Raw genomic sequence first — 24,824 nt, 5'->3', positions numbered from 1 at the left:
AAGCAGTATCCTTAGTAGACGTGATGCATTTTCCAATAGCTCTGCAAATAAATCGCTGTCTTTGGTTTGCTTCCCCCATAAAATTAAATATGAGTTCGTTCCAGATCAAATTATTCGTAACTGTAATCCCTAAGTATTTAGTCGTACAATATATAATGTAAACTTTGCACAAACAAAACACGCGTCTGTTTATTAAAAGAAAATTGAGAAAAGGAAAAATAAAAAGTTTGTCACTGGCTTTTAGTAAAACGGCGCATAGTTAAAATTTCGTAAGGAAAAAAGAACAAAGATTACATTGTTGTTAGACAGCGCACACAAATTTCCTACCTAAGGCTAACTGGTTAATTGTGAACTTTGGTACCAGGAAAGGCACGCAAAAGCACAGTAAAACAAAGAAACCCCTTGAGATCATGTGGAGAAGAAGTGGCGCTGTTGGGAAACGAAAATATTTTGATTCTCTGGTTTACCATCAGCGGAGAGCTGCCGAGTAATAAGTGACAGAAAGCTGCTTGCAGACGAGCGTCAACTCACATTTTACGGACTGCGTTCCTGTCCTCGAGTCACCGTGGGCGACCCTAACAGCGACGGACGAGTACTCGGGGCGGTTGCTGGGCCGGTACCGTCTCCAAGCGGCGACGCGTCCACCCTCAATTTACGCCTTCCGCGACGCCAATAAGATAAACGTCTGCTCGTACGCGTGACTCGTCTGAGACGACTGAGCGCGCCGACTTCACGGGAACTGTGGCCGCGGCGACATCTGTCGGTGCCCACCACTTCCTGGAAACCTCGTCACTCCAGGCAACGGCTAATTTGATTCTCTTTGCACCTGATTCCGGCAAATAGGTGCGCGCTCGACACACGACTTGCTCTATGCTCTGTGGTGTTCACATAGCTGCCGGCGCAGTAATGACTTCGCCGGTAGACCAACAAAAGAAAAGGGAGAGCGCTTTTTTCACGGCGCTAAACTTGTTAGCTTGAACAGTGGAGACGCAGCAACGTTCCTTCCCTGTATTTATCCTCCTACAAAAAACTTTTTATGTTCAGCTGTGTTAAGTATTAGAGCTGGCTGAAATTAACTGAGTCACCATCCTCACTATACACGTTCCTGCTTGTGAGACCAAACTAATTTTCTAAATACGAATTATACAGTATGAGATTTTCACTCTGCAGCGGAGTGTGCGCTGATATGAAACTTCCTGGCAGATTAAAACTATTTGCCGGACCGAGAATCGAACTCGGGACCTTTGCCTTTCGCGGGCAAGTGCTCTACCAACTGAGCTACCCAAGCACGACTCACTCCCCGTCGTCACAGCTTTAATTCCGCCAGTACCTCGTCTCCTACCTTCCAAACTTTACAGAAGCTCTCCTGGCAGAAGTAAAGCTGCGAGGACGGGGCGTGAGTCGTGCTTGGGTAGCTCAGTTGGTAGAGCACTTGCCCGCGAAAGGCAAAGGTCCCGAGTTCGAGTCTCGGTCCAGCAAACAGTTTTAATCTGCCAGGAAGTTTCACGAATTATACAGCTGTCTGACTTCTCATTTCTCGAAGATCGAGCATAGGTTCATAAAAATCAGCGAAGTGCAGAGATCTCAATTCCGGAATGCTGGCAGCAATAAATACAATTAAAGGAACTCTATGATTAACATGGCATGGAGTAAACTTGATCTCTTGGGTTCACATATTTATCTATTGCCGTACAACATTAGGGCGCGCACGAGAATAAAGCGACAGCACCTCATGCCTGAAAATAAAGGGGAAAAGAAACGCAAATATAAATTAAATGAGAAGCTCATTGCAGTAGTTCCTGACTATGTACTTTCACATACACTGACGCGAAAGGCTGACGTTACAAGGGGAGGCCAAGACGTTCCGATCACGGTTTCGCTTCAAACTCTCGCTTTTCGTAGTCCATTAGGGGAACATAATGTGGAAGTACCGAGGTGTAATCCTTAAGCGCTTTCGAAAAAAAAAATTGCTAGAGAACCGGTGCTTTACGGTCCTGCGCACGAGATGGCAGCGGCCATGTTGTTAGCGTTCAAGTTCCGTAATCAGTGCATCGCTGGCTCGAGCCTGCTTATGGTTTTTTTTTTTTCAACACTGGTCATGTTATTTCATACATATTACATGTGAAAGTTAAATAATGAGAAGACGTAAGTATTTGAATTACTTTTATTGAATTTGCACTGTTATTTGGTTTTTTGCTAATTTTTATTATAACGAATATATTTATAGCTATCTGCTTCTAACCAACGAAGCGCACAAAGTTTTCCTGAAAATTTGTCTGTCGTGGATTCCGAAATCCGTTATACCTTCAATCGGATGAGTTACCGAGGACTGTTTCCAGAATGAAATTTTCACTCTGCAGCGGAGTGTGTGCTGATATGAAACTTCCTGGTAGCTTACAACCATATGTCGGACCGAGACTCAAACCCGCGACTTACCGAGTTCGAGTCTCGGTCCTGCACACGGTTTTAATCTGCCAGAAAGTTTCATTCCAAGGACTGTTTTGCACCTGGACACTTCGATCTGAAGACACAGGTTTCAAAGAAGATGAGCAGGTTTGGAAAGTCCAAGTCCAACATAGATAAATAAATATGTAAATAACTTTATTCAATAACACAACAAGTTACAATATGCCAGAATTTGCGAGTAGTGTACGATTAATCGTCGGTTGTGTTTCGACATTACAAGTTGCAGGGTGATGTTTTCCATACAGACACTGAAAACATAAAACATTACTACACCGAATGAATGTAATTTTGCCGGCCGGAGCGGCCGTGCGGTTCTGGGCGCTACAGTCTGGAACCGAGCGGCCGCTACGGTCGCAGGTTCGAATCCTGCCTCGGGCATGGATGTGTGTGATGTCCTTAGGTTAGTTAGGTTTAAGTAGTTCTAAGTTCTAGGGGACTGATGACCTCAGAAGTTGAGTCCCATAGTGCTCAGAGCCATTTGAACCATTTTGAATGTAATATTCCCACATGCACAATCAATTTGCGGATTTTCTAAGGGAAAAGAAAGCTCGTTGGCATTTTGAAAAATCTCTCTTCCTTCCGACAATTTGGATGAAAACCACGCGTAGCCCACCTTTTTCGTAAATATCAGTGCCGAAACTTGGCGCTGTAGTCTTGAATGTATTTTAATAGTATCTTTACGAGAATCGACTTCTCATTCGGTGTCAACAAATATGAACGAGTCCGAATGCGCTTGATAAAGTTTATAACTTGCCTGTAGAAAGAATGGTCGCATATTTGTTTACTGATAAAAATTAGTAAACAGCGAAATAACATTGGGAACTCAATACTAGTTCAGACAAAAACAAGTGTCTTTTCATCATTTTACTTTTAAAATTTAATATGTACGAAATAATATGACCAGTGTCGAAAAAAATCATCACTGACGCGTAAAACTTCTCTTGCGATTTGTTCGAAATCTCCTAAGTAGTACGCCTTACTACTGGCACATCGTGTCGTCCTAATGGACTATTAAAAGTGGACAAAGTCTCAAGTAAATTCGTGATCCGAACGTCCTGGCCTCCCCTTATAAGTTTCAGTGCCAACCTCATAAACCTCCCTGAAACAAGGCACTTTAAAAGAAAATTATGGGTCCTCCAGTCTTCTACCGAACCCAACTGCCCCTTTCCTGCCGTAAATTTACACTAAGTTCCCTTCGGCGCTTTACCTCACGCTGTCTCTTCGCTTTTCCGTCTCCCCATGTAGAACTGGCGACCTCTTCTTTCTTACCGCTTACGCACTGAATCTCCCGTTTATTGCTGCGCTTGCCATCGACACTCGGGGCGCCACACCTACCCAACAGCGAACGCTAGTACTCTCCCCTCCCCTCCCCGCCCCTTCCCCCCCCCCCCCTCCCCCCGGCCACGCCTACCCGGCCATGCTTCCTTACCCAAGCACTTCTTGCTCTTTTGACTGGCTGTCTCTAATGTCCATTACAAACGATCTCTTTCCTATACTTTAAAAAACTAAACCAACACTTTTTAGCTAACGGCACAGTTTTTGCGTTAAAAAACCAACTTCTTAGTTGCTACAGAGACTGTGCGATACCTGTAGAAATTAGACAAACATTAGCATGGACAGTTTAACATTCCGGTGTCCATCGTTACATTGACTCTTCAGCCTGGCCTTTAACCCACATGATGATAGGAACAGAATAGACATTTGCCATCCGATTAAGGCCCCTGTAAATGATCCATCATTAAGGGTTAGGTTTAACAGAATTACAAAAATTATATTAGATATGCTCATTATTAGATCGTTTTTATTGTTCACTGTGCGTTGGGTGAGTGGGGCGAGTATTTCACTATGGGACATCAGATCATATTAAAGAGCATGTTGTTTACGGCTGTCACAGTTTCTCGGTTCTAACCACACATCCGTTTCCATTCAGCCAGCATCCTTACTGAATGTCTCTGGGCAAAATTGCCTCATAGGCACGTCCTCTTTCTTCTTCCTCCTTGTGGAGACCAGTTCCAAATATCCTTCTGTCACATGTCTTCTCTCGTCTCTGGATTGCTGAGCTACAGAAACTGTTTTGTTCCTGTTGCATACATTATCTTCTTGTTAGCCACCGTAGGCCATCCTCTAAAGCCACATTCTTGGAAAGTCCAGTTGCACTGCCAGTAGCCTGTCTCTTATTCAGCTCCGAATTCCCAATGTAGCAGCACTCCCATCAAAATACTTCTAGACTATTTGCTTTGCCCTTTCTGTTATATTGGACTGCCTCTCCACAGAACAGAATTTAGTTGTCATATTGCTGTTTTCTCTTGTCGTATTTTGTTATTTATTTCAGATGTGTGTCTATTATTAGATAAGAAAAATACTGAAAGGTATCTAAAAGCCTCTCACCTTTTTTATTTTTACCGTTTCAGCGACTAGATCTTCCACGTTTCGCGCTCCAGCTCTTTTCGCGTTATTCCTTTAGCGTTTGCAGCTTGTCAACACATTGTGAAGATCAGCGTAGCGTGAGATTTGCGTAAAATAAGTGTGAATATTAAACTTTTTTTGTTCTGTTATTTTACATGTATACTCAGTAATGTGGAGAGTTATCGTTAAATTAGGAGAATGAATTAAAAACAGTCTTCGTTTCCCTGTTTAGTTTGCTCGAGAGCGGAAGCCACTGTCAGTATGAGAACAGAACAATTGAGAGCAGATTGATGTTTGTGCTCCGGCACGGAAACTTGCTAATTTAGGGGAATGTCGGTACGTCATAAAGCAGTGGTGTAGGTGGTGGTGGTGGGGGTGGGTGGGGGGGGGGGGGGTGGGGGGTGGTGGTGTCTGAGTTATGAGGATTTTTCGCCGTTAATGCTTCCTTTGATAACCAACCAATGCAGTCCGAGACAAGTTAAATAAATCGCATACGACAGATGCAGATGAAAGAGATAGCCGTCTTACCAACTGGAACCTGTTGTTCTGTAGGAAGAAGCCTTTTTTTATCAGCTGTATAGAACGGTTTGTATAATCCGACCCTTAATGTGGCAGGATCTGTAGGATGTCTCAGAAGGAATGGTCAATATTCAGAAATATGACAGGAATGATCATTCGAAGAAGCAAACAAAGTCTAGTGAGGCATGCGCAATAAAACGTTCACTTTAAGAGCTACGATTACTTGTTCATATTTGCTGCTGCGAAACACCAAGGACTTTGCAAGTTCGCAGCAAACTAGCATGACTCAAACTGATACGATAAACAAAGAGCAGAAATTTGTCAGCTCGTCACTGAAGATATCTGGGACACGATTTCAGCAGTGAGGTTAATGGTCATTCTAAACACATTGCAGTAAATCGCTTTACGTGATGGGACGTCGTGTTTCGACACAATCATATGAATACGCCTGTTTTAACAACCATGCCCGAGTATCGCTATTAAACAGGGCTGCAAACACTTGTTGAATTGCTAAATGGTTAATATTTCAGTCTTGCTTCAAAATTCATGGAGGTGTATTCCATCTATGCAACTAAATGGAAATTTCTTTTTTGCCATACGTGTTTCGCTTCTTTTTTTATGAAGTATCTTCGGTGACTTGTATTACATGTTTCTTTTTACACATAGAAATAGCTCAGTTGGAGCATGAGGACTGAATTAACGTCTCCAGAGCCACACATATGGACTAACAACACTGGAAATCATAAGTAACACAAAACGATAATTTAACATCACGTAATTTGTAGCACAAAAGTAGTTTCTAACTTGAAAAGCACGAGAAAAACGTGAAAAAATGTAACATAGTAACATATTGTAACTACTACATAATGCTCTTATTGTATGTATAAAAAGTAGCATGTATTACAGGCCACTGAAGATGCTTCATAAATAAAAGAAGCGAAACGCTTATGGCAAAGAACGAAGTGCCTTTCATTTGGTTGCACAGACGGAACACTCCTCCATAAATTTTTAAGCAACTAAGGAACGACGGAAAACGAAAAAATGACGATAATACAGCCATGACAGGCATTTCCCGTCAAGTTATACAACTGTTTCAAGAATATCTATCTCAGACTCCAAAAGGCCATCCATCAGATTCAATCAGACTCGCAAAATAAACAATGTAATCCCAAGTTATGTTAATGTAAATGTCAGAATCAACTGGTGGCACAAAGAACGAAATCATTTGCAGAAAAGAAATGATTAAAAAATGAAATCAAATAGCTTTATACCAACAAACACAATGTTATATGATACACACATTGAGTTACGTGCATTTATTATCAACTCAATAGTGATGATCGACAAAATACAAAAACCGGAACTCATCACAGCTATTTGATTTTATTTTTTAATCAGTTCTTTTCTGCAAATGATTTCGTTCTTTGTGCCACCAGATAGTTGATTCTGCAATATACACAGAACAAACACAAACGAAAAATCAGAACATTCACTAACAAAAATAACCAGAAGGAAAAACACAATCAAGTACAACACACTTACCACCAGAATTTCACCAAAAACTAATAAACCTCTCAGATAAAGAATTAACAGAGAAAGAAAAACAGCTGTTATACAAACGGCTCAAACACAACATCAGTACAAAAATAGATAACCACTACATAGAATATCTAATTGCAGAAAAAGAAAATTTCCTGGTAGACGAAGAGAAAGAAGAACATAGCGCGGCAAAGTCTTGACCAACACGTGTACTAGTGATGAAAGATATAAACAACAATCACTGTGTCAAAGAAAGAGCAAAACAGAAAACTCTAAAAAGAAAACAACAGCACTAAGAAATAAAAATAAAAATGCAATCTACCAACATTATAGTCACGAGAGCTGATAAACAGAACAGCACAGTACTGCTCAATAAAGAACAATATACAGAAAAAAAATCACAGACTTTGTCTCCTCTAATAATATCACAAAACTGAAATCTGATCCAATTGCGCATTTTCAGATACATGCACATACATGAAAAAATCTCCAAGACATCGAACACACCCACAGAAACAAAAACGAACCTGAAGGCACCAACACTCAGAAGTCAACTCAAGATTCACAAACCCCTTATTTCGTTGAGGCTTCTTATTAATTTCATGAACACATCATCATGCCATGTAGCAAAACACACGAACAAAATCATAATGCAACGTTGTGAGAGGAAGAACAGCAGAACAATGAAAAACACAAAAGAACTCGTAATGCAGATAAAAGACTTACACATTCCACAAACAGCATCACTCATTTCTTTCGACACACAACATTTACACCTCAATACCCACTGTAAACACAATAAAACTAATTGAAGAAAACTTACTAACATACAACAAACTGCCTGTAGACAATATTAATGAAATACCCAAAACCCTCAAACCGACAACAATCCAAAATTACTTCCAATTTGAAAAGGAATTTTCCCTACAAAAGGATAGGCTTCTAATGGAATCCCCAATATCAGGAACACTGGCAAATAAATTCATCTAGTACATAGAAAAAACAATTTTCGATACAGTCGCCACAAAGAAGGATACAGAATTGTTTACTGGAACAGGTATGTGGCTGATAATCTGTATGGCAGATGAACCAACAGATGAAATACATAAACTTCATACAGACACAAACGATATACATAAAAATATTGAATACACTATGGAAAAAAGCTAGTACATTTTTTGGTTATAAGAATAAAGAGAGACACACATTTGACATCTTGAGAAAGACAGCAGCCACAGATAGAATTATACACGCTTCATCCAATCACATGCAAAATGCAGCCCCACGACACATGTTACACAAACTAAGTAAGATCCCACCCAGCAAATAAAACAATGAAAAAGAATTACAAACAATACAAATCATACCGACAAACAATGATTACAACAGCCATAGAGCACAAAAAAAATAGCTCTGAGCACTGTGGAACTCAACATCTGAGGTCATCAGTCCCCTAGAACTTCGAACTACTTAAACCTAACCAACCTAAAGACATCACACTCATCCATGCCCGAGGCAGGATTCGAACCTGCGACCGTAGCAGTCGCGCGGTTCCAGACTGAAGCGCCTAGAACCGCTCGGCCACCGAAGCCGGCTTAAAGAGTACGAAGACTCAACCATAAAATAAAAGCGAAACTGAAGAAAAATGAAAACAAGCAGAGAACAAAAGCACCAAAGAACCCCACAGATACTACAGCACCCACGGAAACCAACAACAACACTCATCACATGACTAACAGAACGAAACGGTGCACTTCAACATACAAACACAAAACAACACACAGGATTACACATTAAAGAAAAACTGATTACAAATTGCTTACAGAGCAGGACACACACACTAGTCACATTTAAAAACAGCAACAGACAAACCGGATAAATACCAAGAAGTAGGAGTATACGTTACAATGCCAAGAATGTGAATCAGTACATCTGCAGAGACAGGTAGGAATTTCAAACCTAGGTGTAAAGAACATATAAAAAGCTGAAAGCACGAAAATAGCCATTCTACATTTGCCAAACACCTGATAAAAAATGGACATGAACCATCCAACATGGAAAAGACAAAAAAAATCATAGAGTGAACAATCACAACAAAAAGCTTCTATCATTGCAAGGAAACTTCTACATACAAAGAGCCCTTGCAATGAAAAAGGAAGTAATTAAAGACCAAATCTATATAAGCAACACCTCCTTGATCATATTTGCCACAAAAACAATAAACAGAAATCTGAAACCTAACCAGAGTAAATAATTCTCTCTCTCTCTCTCTCTCTCTCTCTCTCTCTCTCTCTCTCTGCCCCTCCCCCCCCCCCACACACACAACAACAGCAAAAGACAAACACACTGCTACAGTTGGCAACACTACACTCTGTAAACACACACATGTTGATCACAGAAGGGAAAGTGCAAGTGATGTGTTATAATAAATGTGGGTGAAAAAACGCCCTTGTCACTACCACCGTCAAAACACAGTTCTTCGAAATATACTGATTTTTTGTGTGTAACGATGAGTGCACAGAGATTCACAAAATAACACTGCTAGCTCAATGATCTAGTGAGAGATCTGGAATTGCCGAAAGGTAACGCTGAACTATTAGCGTCAGGACTACGACAGTTGAACTGTCTTGGCAAAATGGTAAGTGCAACTGCATTTCTTAACCGCCATGTGCCATTCCTTCCATTTTTCGAAAGTGAAAAGAACTTGCTAATTTGTAGTGACTTACAGGGACTAAAGGCAGATATGGTCACTGACTATGAAATTGATCAGTGGAAGTTATTGATAGATTCCTTCAAAGTAAACCTCAAGTGTGTGCTACTGAGTAATGGCAACGTTTTACCATCGATTCCGATGGAAGAAACGCATGACAGACTCAAACAGATGTTATTGCGAATGAAATATGACAATTTTCAGTGACAGATTTCCGGTTATCTGAAAGTTATAGGCATGTTACTTGGGCTACAACACAGCTACAATAAATTCTGTTGGTTCGTGTACCTCTGGGATAGCCGTGCCAAACCTTTCATTATAAAAAGAAAGATTGACCTAAGCGTCGATCACTTGCACCAGGATCCCACAATGTTATGCTCTAAGCTCTTGCCAAATCCAAGAACACAACTCTCCCTGTTCCTCATATAAAATTGGGCCTAATGAGAAACTTCGTTATGGACACGTACAAAGAGCGAGAAATCTGAGCGATAAATCTCCACGTCTTAATCACGTGAAAATAAAAGAAGGGATTTTCTTGGGTCCCCAGATACGCAAACTGTACAAAGATGTGCATTTCAGCATCACCATGACATTCCATGAGAAGTCAGCTTGGGATGCCTTTCTTCAAGGGTCAACGAACTTTCTACGAAATAAGAGGGCAGGAAACTATAAGGATCTTGTGGCAAATCACCTGCAATGCTACTACAGACAGGGGTGCAACATGTAACTTTGACATTTCCTATATTACCACTCGGATTTCTTCCTGACAACTGTGTCGCTGTAACTGTTGAGCACGGAGAACGCTTCCACCAGCAAATTTCGGACATGGAAATGAGATAGCAGGGAACGTGGAGTACATCAATGTTAGCCAACTACTGCTGGATCCTAATCAGGAAATTACCAGCAGGAAACTGCTAACTGCTGCGCGCCTTCAGTGACCTTCCTCCGAGGGATAACACCAAGGTAAATAAATTCGTAAGCCTATTTAGGCAATAACGTAAAGTTATGATAACTTCAGAGCGAGAAGTAAACTTGGATTGTCATTGACATTTTCGTTATCAGTAAACTCGTAAACGGAAAGACTAGCTGTTTTTTCAGTTACAGAAAAAAAGTAAAATTCTGTTGGCTAGTGGAATATTTAATCCGACACTGGAAAAACGAGGCCGAGCGAGGTGGCGCAGTGGTTAGCACACTGGACTCGCTTTCAGAAGATGACGGTTCAAACCCGCGTCCTGTCTTCCTGATTTAGGTTTTCCGTCATTTCCCTAAATCGCTTCACGCAAATGACAGGATTCTTCTTTTTCTTTTAGTGTTCAACCCTGAGATTGGTCGGCAGCAGAGCGCCATTCCTCTCTCCTGTCTGCCTTCCTCTTCATTTCCACATACGTGTTACATCCAACATCATTCACGATCTGTTGCATATATGACATCCTTGGTCGACCCCGCTGATTCCTTCCCTCAGCAGCTCCTCTGCTATTGTTCCAATGATGATGATGTGTTTTAGGATGTGCCCTGCAAAGTTTGTCTCTTCTTGTTTGGCTGTGCCTCCACAGAGATCTGGTCCCCTGTATTCTTCTAAGCACCTTTTCATTTGTTACTTTGTCTCTCCATCTCATCATCATCATCATCATCATCATCATCATCATCATCATCATCATCATCCTTCTACAGTACATCTCCAGGACCTCTAGAAGTCTTGGGATCGTTCCTTTGAAAGGGCACGGCCGATTTCCTTCCCCATCCTTCGCTAATCCGATGACCTCGCTATTTGGTCCACTCCCCCAAATCAGTCACTCAAAAAACGAGCGAAGAGCAAAACTTTTAGATGAATAGGTACAAAACATTGACGAAGACGATATATGTAGCAGACACACAAAGTTGAGTAACGAGCAAGCACGCCTGCTCTCCACTTTACTATTGCGTTAAATTGCTTCTCTTGTTGCAGAATCTTTAAGAGACCACATAACCGGTTTCGAAAGACCTCAGTTAAAGCGTGAAGTTTATGTTCCGTATAACTTCTCCCACGACTGTGGCAAGGCCAACTGCCTTGCCTGGATGTATTGCATAACGCTGCATCTGCAATCACGCCGACACGTGATAACCTGTTCTCCACCCGGGGGGGAAAAAAAAGAACCAGAAAACCAGCAATAAACTGATAAGGCATCTTTCTTATTTAGTAGTCAATGAAACCTTGAATTGGCTGTAAACCTCATCATATCCTAGAAGCTGGCAGCCAGGGCAGATACGTGGTTTCATGGAAGTTGTAGATTCCGGTTAACGGTAATGTTCACATTAATCAGTTTTGTAGCTTACTCATAGAAAGCCGATAGTGGTAACTGAAAACAGAGTTACATTGATGCTTAGTACGAAGCAGCAGAAAAGAACAGCTGAACAGTGTAAGAGAAAGTAGCTTTTTTCGAAGTACGCCTTCTGTCCGAAATGCATGGGTGGCTGGTTGAACTGTAAGTGCCAGGCAACAAAAGATAAGGGGACCTATAGCCGGTAGCTCGTACGAGGTCTCCTACTCCAAACTGGTTCTTTCATGGCTAGCAATGGTCTGAATAGGTGAGTAATACCAAGGTGCACCGTGATTCGGAGTTTAACATAAAATTTACGATCTGTCAAACTGTGATTAAGTGTGTAAAAATGTCTAAGAAAAGAAAACATACTATCTGCAACAGGAGCACAGAGGTATTGAAACAAACCTTCGGGTTGGGGACATCTTTACTTTATTACTTTCCTATTAAATAATCCGCAAATAAGCTTAATTCTCGGTGTGAGTAGATTAGCGCGTAATGGATTGCGCACCCACAGCTATTAATTCGCCATTAGCCGCTATTCCCCTTGCAACTGAAACAGCCAGAGGACTGAATTTTAAAAGCTTTCAACATTTATGTCAATTCGCGATGCGTTTTCTTTTTCCTTTTAATAGTGCACACCAATAAACCCACACGATTCTCTGAAGAGTCGACCTCTCACGTATCAAACAGCTCCAAACTTCTGACTACTTAAAAAACGAGGGAATGTGTTAAATTTTTGAGGTTCAGCAGATAAGCAAGAAGCAGCTTAGGAAATGTTTGAAATAGTGTTGAAAGTCTGTTGCAAGTCGCTAAGTGCTCTCACTATAAAAAACTCGATGGTTATAGTCCGGATAATATGCAAGCCGTGACTTACGCTACCTTGTGTTAAACCAACATACGATTTGTAAGTAGGCTGTTCAGGTTTTTATGTTGGTAACACCACGTAGGGCTCTGTATGAAAATCACCGACTGTGCTGTGTGTAGTCTGTGGCTGGTTGGCATTGTTGGAATATTCACCACTGTAGCGTTGGGCAGTTGGATGTGTGGTGGATGTGGGGAGACAGATGGCAGAGTTTTGATAGCGGACGATCTGGACGTGTGTCCGTCAGAAAAAGGAAATTTGCAAGACAGGCTGTCATGAATTAATATATATATATATATATTATGGCTTTTGAACACTATTAAGGTAAATATATTGTTTGTTTTCCATCAAAATCTTTCATTTGCTAACTATGCCTTTCAGAAGATAGTGCCTTCAGTAGTTAGAATCTTTTATTTAGCTGGCAGTATTGACGCTCGCTGTATTGCAGTAGTTCGAGTAACGAAGATTTTTGTGAAGCAAGCGATTCATGAAAGGTACAGGTTATTGTTAGTCAGGGCCATTCTTTTGTAGGGATTATTGAAAGTCAGATTGCGTTGTGCTAAAATTATTGTGTGTCAGTTTAGTGATGATCAGAATAAGTAAAGAGAAAACTGTTTGATTACTTTGATTTTCAAACAGCTGAACAAAACTCAAATAACTTATAGGTTTTCCAGCACTGGCATTTATAAATTTTTCCAAGGGTGCTTTTAATATGGTGACCATGCCAGGATACCTCATTGGAATCTTCTGATTTTTTCTTGCAGTTTGAGTAATTACTGTAATTATTGTAGAGAGAATCTTCTTTGTAGTTTTAGTTTTTCATTGTTATACTGTAAAACAGTTGTGGCATGCATGTAGATTTGCACAAAAAAATCGCAGCTGTGCTTGCAATTAGATATTATTTTCAGTGCTATGCTAACATGTTTTCTTGTTTTTGCTCTTCAAATTGTGCTTTTCTTGTTATCGTGTGAAATACATGATAATTATGGCGTGTGAAAAACGTAACACTAGGCTCCAAAGTAAACTGAGTAATGACGCTGAAGACGAAAGCAGTGTGTTGGCGCCAACGTGTAATAAGTTAAAAAATTTTCCACATAATAATTTGGTAATTGTGCATAGGGAAATGGACCAGGCAATAAATAATCGTGTAGCCAGGTAAACAGCTAGTGAACAGGGCAGTATTGTCGATCGATCAGTCGGCGACGGCTCGCCCCAGGAACTCGAAATGACAGGACACAATGTTGGAAATACCGTAGATTCAGGTTTTGCGTCCTCACCTTTTTCTCAATCAAGTCAAGATACGTTTTCTGCTTTTCACAATTCCGGTTCAAATGCACTACCGAATAGCACTGAGGAACATGTTTCATACACCAGTGCATTGTTATCACAATTAATGCAAAAAATTGGACAAAGGCTTCGGAAGTTAGACACAACGCTTGAACAAAATTAGAAACAAATGGGACAAAAGCTTCAAAAGTTAGACACAATGCTTGAACAAACACGCGAAGGTTTAGCTACTGAGTTACATAACATAGAATCTAAATGTCAAAAAGTCTGTAATGACGGTCACAAATTTGTGTTTTTACATTTTCAACCTATTTTTTCGCGGCATGAAAATGCATTACAGAAACACGAAGCAGCCATAAAAGAACGGCAAACTATTGTTCATGAAAATCACGACACCATGCACACTAAAACTGACTCAGCTGCATCTACCGATTCGGTTACTCAACTTCCAAAAACTCAGGAAAACTTAAAGGGCACAGTAGATACGCTTTCAACACAAATGGACACACAAACTTCGTTCAGAAAAACACACTGATGAAATCAGTTCATTAACTTAAATACAAAAGTAGATGATGATCTGAATGACAAGACCCGTAGCCTTCACCGACACAGGAGAGTATGAACAAATTAAGAAATTTAAACAAAATCAAATTAATACGCAACACAAAAGAGAAATCTGGGAAGTACAAGTTCAGTTGGCACAAGTAACAAAAGAATTACATATTTTAGATGGCACATAGAAATACGGAAAAGCCACAAAATAATAACACAGGTGATTTCGGAAATTATGAAAAAAATTGCCATAGTGCACCGAATTTTGAGGTGGAACCGCCGACACGACGTAACAATGACCGGTATGCGACCCGCCGACACGATGACTGACTGTAAGCTGTTTATTACTACACGTAAATTCAAAACATTTAAGAATTCCAGCAACAACATTCATCCACAAGCATGGCTTCATGAATTCCCTCAGTGTTTTCCTCCCAAATGGTTATTAGAGCACAGAGTGGAATTTATGTGTGGCTACTTAGATAATGAACCAACTGTAAGAATGCGATCGGTCATTCACGATTGTCACAGTGAAGGAGAATTTTATCATGCCTTCCTCTCAGCATATTGGTCTCAAGCTACTCAAGATCGCGTAAAATATAGCATCATAATTATGAAACACTTTGAAAATCTGAATTTTCCAGTCTTGTCAAATATTTTGAAGACATGTTGCAGAAGAATCAGTACCTGTCAAACCCATACAGCTCCTCAGAACTTATTCGCATATGCTTAATCAAATTTCATGAACATTTACGACATATTATTTTGGCAGGACGTTGCAAAGACGACATTGAAGCTTTTCAGGGACTCTTACAAGAACTGGAAATTGACACTGACGATCGTGGGACGCGAAACCAGGAGAACAACAATTACAGGTCAAATCCGTCACAATTCCGTGACGACAGAAACAATAACTGGACACGACAAGGTTATTCTTACAATGCAAATCGCGAGCAAAAAAGACACCACCCGTATGACAACCGTTGGCAGAGTAATAATAATTACAGGGAAAGATCATGTCTCCGCAGTAATGACTATGACAGAGACAATCATAAAAACAGACAATATGGGAACCAAAATAATTATTATCAAGGGAGACAGAATAACTTCAGCCACAACGGTCCACTGCGCAGTTACGACTCAGGGAGAAATTCTCCACCACGTGACCGACAAGAAAGAATTACAGAAACTACCGACATGATGACAGACGATATAATCATAACGACAGACCTGAATTTCATCAGAACTGGCGGGATTCGAAGAGGACAGGGCCCTCTCGACAAGGTGAATTAGCAGAAGTTAGATCTCCAAATACCAGTAACGACACGCGACAACAAAGGTATCAAACAATGACTAGCACCGCAGGCGGCCACGTGCGCCGGCTTGAGGAAAATAACATAAGCTAGCCTTGAGAAAAATTCCAGTATTATTCACCGACGTATACCGCATGATAATTGCATTGAAGTTGAAACTCTGCGTACTAGGAAGAGTAAAGGATTGCACCACATTTCACAGGTAAAACCATTTATTGAGAGGTAATCTGCTTTTTAACTTAGTCTTTGCCATAAAATCTTTCACTTCACATTACTAGTACGCTTTGTCACGCAACAATGTTTTAAAGTTAATTGTACAGTCAAGACATCTTCAACTTTTATAGTCCTGTCTTCCTCAGTTGCGTGTAATATTATCGTATATTAACAATTTTTACTTATGGACCGTCTGACAGCAACTGAATAAAACACAATTTTAGTGCCATACGCTTTTCACCTTTATTTTCTGCAAGGCATCATCAGTGGCAGGTTGCGTGGACAATTTCCTCCTGTTGCATTTTTGGTGGTGTTCTTCTTCTTATGAACGCCAATTTGGGGTTTTTTCCCCATTCCACAACACTATGCACTGAACGCTTGCTTTAAAACAAGCGTTCAGTGCATAGTGTTGTGGAATGGGGAAAAAACCGCAAATTGGCGTTCATAAGAAGAAGAACAACACCAAAAATGCAACAGGAGCGTAATATGTAGGAATTTGTCCACGCAACCTGCCACTGATGATGCCTTGCAGAAAATAAAGGCGCAAAAAGTATGGCACTAAAATTGTGTTTTATTCAGTTGCTGTCAGACGGTCCCTAAGTAAAAATTATTAATATACCGTAATACAGTCAAGAACCTAGAGAACTTGTTTAGACAGTAATTACAGATGCATTTTTATAGTGAACAGATGACATTTTTACTTGTTTGTTGCACGATTACACAGCTATAAGGCTTACATACTTAGAACATATACCGGTACTGCTAATGAGATTTTAATGCAACACTTTGGTTTACTTGAAAATACATTCTGGATTTAAAGTACTTTCTGAGAGATTACAGACGACTTAGTATTTGGTTTGTTTGACAGCTACATGATTATATCACAACACTACTAATGAATGACAATTTATATTACTGTTTTGTGTTGCATCTGTTTTATATCTACACATAGTTTTTCTGAATTCTTCTGGAAATTAAAACATTTTTTAGTAGTAACTTTTGTGGTATAGCTACAATGAGACAGCCTTTTCGGTAGCACAACAGTTTAGTACTTTCTTGATCATGGTAATGTACGTAAAAACTACGATATCTATATGCATAGCATTTCACTTTTGTTTATTATGAGGTAAGTACATTGACTTCTACAGAACTTTGCTTACGGACGACGATAATTACGACACTTGGCACATTTTTACCGTTAAGTAATGACACAGATTATTTTACGACAAGACGCGCAGTTTAGTGCTACAGTACACGTATTTGAGCGATTAATTTTGTACTTAAAACATTTATTTTTAAAGATTTTTGAATTACAAAGTTACAAAGAAGGTTTTTGGTGGTACATTTCATTTCATTCCATTGCTGTAATCTGTAACACCAGAGGGTATAATTACATTTATCCTGAGGGGGTACACTCCTACTTTGTGTACTAAGCGTGTGGAAAGTGCTAGGAGCCCTAGCTAATATGGTATTTGCTTATACAACTTTACACATCGGTACCATATTCCTCTAACACAGAATTACACAGCTATCTGATCATTTAACTGAGGGAGACAAACTTTCTTTTTTTTCTTTTCTTTTTTTTTTACTACGTCAGTGACACATGTTTACGCAGTTACACATTTGGATAACTTCACACTTATGAAACTATATTTTGTCTGTACTTTGCGAACTGTTCATATATTTTTTGGAACCATTGTGATACTATGAGAGTTTTGAATGTTGTATTTGGTTCGTAAGGGATCATGATTTTTGAAGTACGTTTGATGTAGATGACTTTACTGAAGGTTCTGAAATTATTTAAAGAAGCTGCGACGATTGAGATGTGATTGATCTTTTATGATGATGTTATTACAATGACGTTGTGTATTATGCTGTTGAGGTATGTTTATGATCAATAAGCTGATGCTATATGAGGAATGTGGTTATGTGTTTATATGTATGTGAATAATGAATAGAAGTTAGGAACTCTGGTTTGTGAAAAAAGATGTTTGAAACTAAGAATCGTACTTTAAGGGTTATGACGTGTCCATGCGTGAATGTATCACAACACTGCTGTTCATGAGATTTCGTTCCTACACATTTCTACTGTAATTTTTCGACCTGTGAAATTTTATTAGTATCAAACTGTCACTGTGGCAGAGACCGCTGTCTTAAATGTTTTGGTACGGAAGGTAAGTGACCTTGACATAATGTGTTGTGGGCACCCAGCTGCTACAGTCACCTGGAGAAAAAGCCATTAGGTGGAGAAAAAAAGGGGGCCATTAATTTCGCTATTGACATTTCTTTGTAGAAAGTATCGCAAATATGACACGCTCAAACTTGAAGACATAAGATTACAGTTCGCAATTTATGATATTTACTGAAATGCCTAATGAAATGATGAGAAACATTTTACGTCTATTGTCTTGCTAGTTGAGAGATATTTTTTACTGCCTTATGAAGTGCGATATGGCTATTGAATGACGTTTCACACCTTGCTTTATGTATATATTCGCTCATTTTGTTTAATACCTAGTTTCTAGCTGCACTGCAGCATTGGTTAAAATAAAATTTAATAGATATACTAATAGAAAAGTTTTCTGTCTACAGGTCCAGTAAAGAATAATTTTATGACCTACTTTCTTAGAAAAGGGAGCACAAATAGACATTTCCCTTCACAGGAATTGCATACATAATTTTTTCAACGATTTGGTAACTTTCTTGGTAGAGTAAGTTAAGGTGATGCATCACTCTGGTGTTAAGATCTGACAAAGGTATTAGACATTTCGTATCTTTACTGTAATATTCTCTCTGCTTGAGCTTTATCATATTTAGGTATAAGTTACTGCATTTGTTACTGCTGTTTGCCGGGCATAGTGCTACTGAATTTTACTTTGTGTTACTCTGTTAAGCCAGTTTTACTCCTGATTTATTTTTCTTGTTGCTGCACAGTGGCTCATATTAGTTGTAATGTTGTATTTGCTTTGTTAATTTAGATATACTGCTGCTTGCTTTGCCAATTTGCATTTTTTGTCATCGCTGTTTGTGTTATGTGCTGCTGCACTGACTCTTTCCTTAGTATATATATCTGAGCTCAGTAGATTTAAGTTACCTTAAGAAGGGGGATACTATATATGAAATAAACTATGGAGAGTAGGAAAAGAATGCATTGAGAAGTTATATGAAAAAGATTTGGGCCAAAATGAGTATTGACAATGAGAAATAATTATTTTGAAAGAGGATATGAACAAAACAGTACGGTTTAGGGACAGCAGCTATAGATAGAACTTTTTAGGAATAATGATGAACTGGTTGGTTGGTTGGTTGGTTGTTTGAGGTGTAAGGGACCAAACAGCAAGGTCATCAGTCCCTTGTTTCAAATATACTCCATTCTGCTAACGGGACATCTCGGAAAAGTCAGAACAATAAAACGGAAAAAGGGAAAAACGTAAAAGGGCAGTCACGTTGTCATTGGTAAAAACAAATGAGGGAAGTTGGCAAGAGGAACGAACCCAACACTATGCTGAAGCAGCATAGGCAAGACCACCTGTGACTTAAAAGGTACAACTGCTATAATGCAGAAAATACGTATGGGAATAGAAAGACTAACCAAGCCTTAAAAAGAAGGGGTAAAAACAGAGTAAAAGGGGAAGAAAAGAGGATTCCGGTCAGGGAGGTGAATCGGGAATCTCTGAACACTGCCTCCAGTGGGAGGCACCCAAACACTCACCGCCCTGCCCCAACACCAGAGAGAGATTAAAAACTTTAAAACTGAGCATAAAAACCACTCTCCCGGAGGAAACCGAGAACCAGAGAGACCATCCGGGAATCGTCAGCCAACATCAAAGGTAAAGTGTGGGGGAGTCTGTACTTAACACGCAGAGCGAAAAGAAGGGGGCATTCAACCAAAATGTGGGCCACTGACTGGAAGGCTCCACAACCACATAGCGGGGGTGGCTCATCACGCAAAAGAAAACCATGGGTCAGCCTGGTATGGCCAATGCGGAGACGACACAGTGTGGTCGAGTCCTTTTGGGAGAGGTGAAAGGAAGAACGCCATGGGCCTGGTGTCACCTTAATTGCACGAAGTTTATTAGACAGTGGAGTAGCCTCCCAAGAATTGGCCCATGACTGTGCGAAGTGGGATTTGATGTGAAGCCGTAAATCCGCTGCAGGAGGGGTTATGGAAAACGGGGGGTAAGTAACTGCTCCCCCGGCCAAACGATCAGCGAGCTCATTACCCAGGATACCCACATGGCCAGGGACCCAAAGGAAGTCAATAGAACAAGCAGCACGGTGAATATCAGCGAGATGGTCATGGATGGCAGAGACCAAGGGATGGCGCGAAAAACACCGAACAATAGCAAGAAGGCCACTCATCGAGTCCGTACATAACAAAACGCGGTTGTGTTGGGATTGTTTAATAAAGGTAAGGGCCCGGGAAATTGCCATCAATTCCGCAGTAAACACCCCACATGTAGGTGGCAGCAGATGATTTTCCATTCCAACAGAGGACGTGAAGGCATACCCAACATGATCAGCAGATTTAGAGCCATCAGTGTAAAAAACAACAGCATCCCGAAACTTCCATAAAATTTGGCGGAAAAAGGTACGGAACACCACCGGGGGGATGGAATCTTTCGGTCCGCGGCGGAGATCCATCCGAAGTCGAGGCCGAGGAACTAACCAAGGAGGGGTGGAAGGGAGGGAGCGAGGAAGACAGGACAAAGAAGGAAGCTGAAAATTACGGTAAAGAGACGCAAGGCGGAGCCCAACCGATAAACCTGCCCAAGGCCGGGAGTCGGGTGGGCGACATCCATGGTCTGGGAACAGGTAGAATAGGAAGGATGAGTGGGAGAAGAACGGATAGTGAGGGCATAAGACACCAGAAGCTGGGACCGCCGAACAGAAAGGGGGGGGGGGGATCCCAGCTTCAACCAGGAGACTATCAACAGGGCTAGTAGGGAAGGCACTGGTGGCCAAACGGATACCATGATGGTGGACTGGATCCAGCACGTGCAGTGTGGAAGGAGCAGCTGAACCATAAACTTGACAACCATAGTCCAAACGAGACAGAACTAGAGCACGATAAAGACGGAGGAGGAGGGAATGGTCCGCACCCCAAGAGGAGTGGGCAAGGAAGGGAAGGACATTGAGTTTACGGAAACATCCTACCTTCAGGAGTCTGATATGGGACAGCCAAGTGAGCTTGTTGTCGAAAAGAAGACCCAGGAAACGAAACTGTGGAACCACAGGCAATCGTTGTGCAGCGAGATAGAGCTCTGGATCAGGGAGGACCGTAGTACGGCGACAGAAGTGGACCACCCACGATTTTAAAGGAGAGAACTGAAACCCGTGTGAGTGGGTCCATGCAGAGGCACGCCGTATAGCCACCTGGAGCTGCCGTTCTGCAGATGCCATCGAGGAGGAACTAACCCAAATGCAGAAATCATCCACATACAGGGCAGGAGCGACCAAGGGACTGACAGAGGCCACAAGTCCATCGATAGCAATGAGGAAAAGAAGGACACTCAAGACAGAACCCTGTGGGATGCCCGTCTCCTGGGTCCGTGGAGAACTAAAAGCAGTACCAACTCGAACTCTGAATGACCGATGGATCAGGAACTGGCGGATAAAAATCGGGAGTGGGCCCCGAAGACCCCACTGATGAAGGGTTAGTAAGATGTGATGGCGCCAGGCCGTGTCATAGGCCTTGCGAAGGTCAAAAAACACTGCAACCAAATGGTGGCGCTGGGAAAAAGCCTGCCGAACTGCGGATTCCAAGCGAAGTAAATGATCGATTGGAGATCGTCCCTCTCGAAAGCCACACTGGTAAGGGGACAATAGATCCCGAGATTCGAGGACCCAAGTGAGCCAACGGGCTACCATCTGTTCAAGTAACTTACAAACAACATTGGTCAAACTAATTGGCCGATAGCTGTCAACAGATAGGGGGTTCTTACCAGGCTTAAGGACAGGAACCACAATGCTATCCCTCCACTGAGAAGGGAAGTCACCCTGGAGCCAGATACGGTTAAACACCCGAAGAAGATGTTGCCGTTGTGGAGCACTGAGATGTTGAAGCAGTTGGTTATGAATGGAATCTGGGCCAGGGGCCGTATCATGAGAAGAAGATAGAGCAGAAAGAAATTCCCATTCAGTAAAAGGTTCGTTGTAAGATTCTGGCTCACAAGTGGTGAAACATAAGGTGAGAGCTTCAGCCTGCTGTTTTTGATGAAGGAAAGCAGCTGGATAGGAGGCTGACGCTGATGCCACTGCAAAATGGGTCGCAAGATGTTCTGCGAGAACTAATGGGTCCGTACAAATGCCATCTGGGAGGTGAAGGCCTGGGAGGGTGGACTGCCGATGGCAACCTTGGAGAGAGCGAAGTGTAGCCCATACCCGTGACAGAGGGACAGTGGAACCAAGGGAAGAAACGAATCGTTCCTAACATATCCGCTTGCTCTGTTTGATTAAATAACGGGCTTTAGCGCGAAGGCGTTTAAAGGTAGTAAGGCTGGCTACGGATGGGTGCCTCTTGAAGTGTTGCAAAGCTCGACGGCGATCACGGATGGCAATGGCAATGGTCGTACTCCACCACGGGACTTACCGGCGACGAAATGGTCCAGATGAGCGCGGGACAGCAAGGTTAGCAGCGCGAACAATCGCGTCAGACACGTCACGTAGGACGTCATCAATACAACCCGACAAAGAGGGAGAAAACTCGACCTGTGCAGTGTATAGAGGCCAATCGGCGCGGTGGAAAGACCAACGAGGTAACCTGTCCATCGGGGAGCGGGAAGGGAGCGTGATAATCAACGGGAAACGGTCACTATCACAAAGGTCGTCGTGTGGCGACCAGTTTAATGAAGGGAGGAGAGAGGGAGAAGAAAGAGAAAGATCAATGGCAGAAAAGGTACCATGACCGGCACTGAAATGAGTAGGGGAGCCATCATTAAGAAGGCACAGGTCGTGGTCTGCAATAAATTGGTCTATAAGAAGACCTCGTCGAGATGGAAGAGCACTGCCCCACAAAGGATGATGAGCATTAAAATCCCCAAGGAGGAGGAAGTTGCTGAAGAAGGGTGGTTAAGGCAGCAGGTGTAAGAGTCCTGTCAGGAGGGAGATAAAGATTGCATACTGTGACTGCAGAGTCTAAATGGACCCTAACAGCAACCGCTTCCAATGTAGTTTGGAGAGGAATCCACGTGCTAGCAATGTCTGTACGGACCAACGTACAAACGCCACCAGAAGCCTGCAAGGGTCCGACCCGATTTCGACAGAAAACACGGAACCCACGGAGGGTCGGTGAGTGAGAATCAGTAAAATGAGATTCCTGGAGAACCACACAAGCTGCAGAGTAGGACGAAAGAAGGGATTTCAATTCCGGAAGGTGACGATAGTAGCCATTACAATTCCATTGGAGAACCACAGAATGATGGTTTAAATGAGGGCAGAACACGCTAAATCCAGTCATACCGCCAGGTCCCCACCCGTCACTGACAAGGAGGGGGCGACATCCATGAACGACAGGTTAGAATCCGGTTGTGAAGTCGGGGAAGGGACCTCCGGTGACACCAGAGGCTCTTTGTCTCGGGACTTATGTTTCTTCTTCTTTTCAGGCTGAGATCAAGGAGGCTGTGTGGCATAAAGGAGCCAGCTGCAGCAATATCAGGAACAGAAAGAGACCAGGTGACCTGCGGGCACACAGCCCGCGGCTCTCGTGGCGCCGCGCGGCAGCAGACCTTTGACCTGGAAGGTGCCGGGAAGGGGCATCTCGGGAGAGGCGTCCTTGACCGGCAGACGCCGAAGGAGTGGGACACTTCTCCGGCTGGGGAGGGGGAGCAGTGCCCAGAGGAGAAGGTGTGGGAGCCGCAGGGGAGGGGGGGAGGAGAGGGGTCCGGGACGGGGGTAAGGAAGGGGGAGGAAGGGGTGAAGATGTAACCAAGGCATAACTAGATTTCATGGACACAGTGTGCAGTCGGGCATATTTCTTATGGGCCTCTGTGTAGCTTAAACGATCGAGGGACTTATACTCCTGTATCTTTTTTTCTTTCTTATATACTGGGCAATCTGGTGAACGTGGAGAATGACTACCATGATAATTGACACATACAGGAGGGGGAACACAGGGACTCCCCTCATGGAGTGGACATCCACAGTCACCACAGAGAGGGTCCTGAGAACAGCGAGAAGACATGTGGCCAAAATGCAACCACTTAAAACGCCTCATAGGAGGTGGGATGTACGGCTTCACATCTCAACGATAGACCATAATCTTAACTTTCTCAGGAAGGGTATCCCCTTCGAAGGCCAGGATAAAGGCACCAGTATCAATACGATTATCTTTAGGACCCTTCTGAACACGACGAACAAAGTGAACACCCAACCGTCCGAGATTGTCCCGAAGTTCCTCATCAGTTTGAAGGATGAGGTCCCTGTGAAAAATCACACCTTGTACCATATTTAGAGACTGGTGAGGGGTAATGGACACAGGAATTGTGCCAAGATGGGTACAGGCACGAAGGGCCGCAGATTGGGCAGCTGAAGCGGTTTTTATCAGCAACGAACCCGACCGCATCTTGCTCAGGGAGTCCACTTTGCCAAACTTGTCTTCAATGTGTTCCACAAAGAATAAAGGTTTGACACTGGTGAAAGTATCTCCATCAGTCCTG

At 42.1% G+C, this 24,824-nt stretch overlaps 1 protein-coding gene and 2 non-coding genes across 5 annotated transcripts in view; 1 reads left to right on the top strand and 2 right to left on the bottom strand.

Annotated features, from left to right (window-relative positions):
- LOC124798009 overlaps positions 1-24,824 on the bottom strand; it is a 374,749-nt gene that overhangs the window by 98,795 nt on the left and 251,130 nt on the right. The window lies entirely within an intron of this gene.
- On the bottom strand, positions 1,215-1,289 carry Trnas-cga. Its single transcript has one exon. It is a non-coding gene; the product is annotated as a tRNA-Ser (tRNA).
- On the top strand, positions 1,405-1,479 carry Trnas-cga. Its single transcript has one exon. It is a non-coding gene; the product is annotated as a tRNA-Ser (tRNA).

The sequence above is a fragment of the Schistocerca piceifrons genome, chromosome 1, assembly GCF_021461385.2.
Source record: "Schistocerca piceifrons isolate TAMUIC-IGC-003096 chromosome 1, iqSchPice1.1, whole genome shotgun sequence".
Taxonomy (NCBI): Eukaryota; Metazoa; Arthropoda; class Insecta; order Orthoptera; family Acrididae; genus Schistocerca; species Schistocerca piceifrons.
This window is presented reverse-complemented; position numbering and strand designations above follow the sequence as displayed.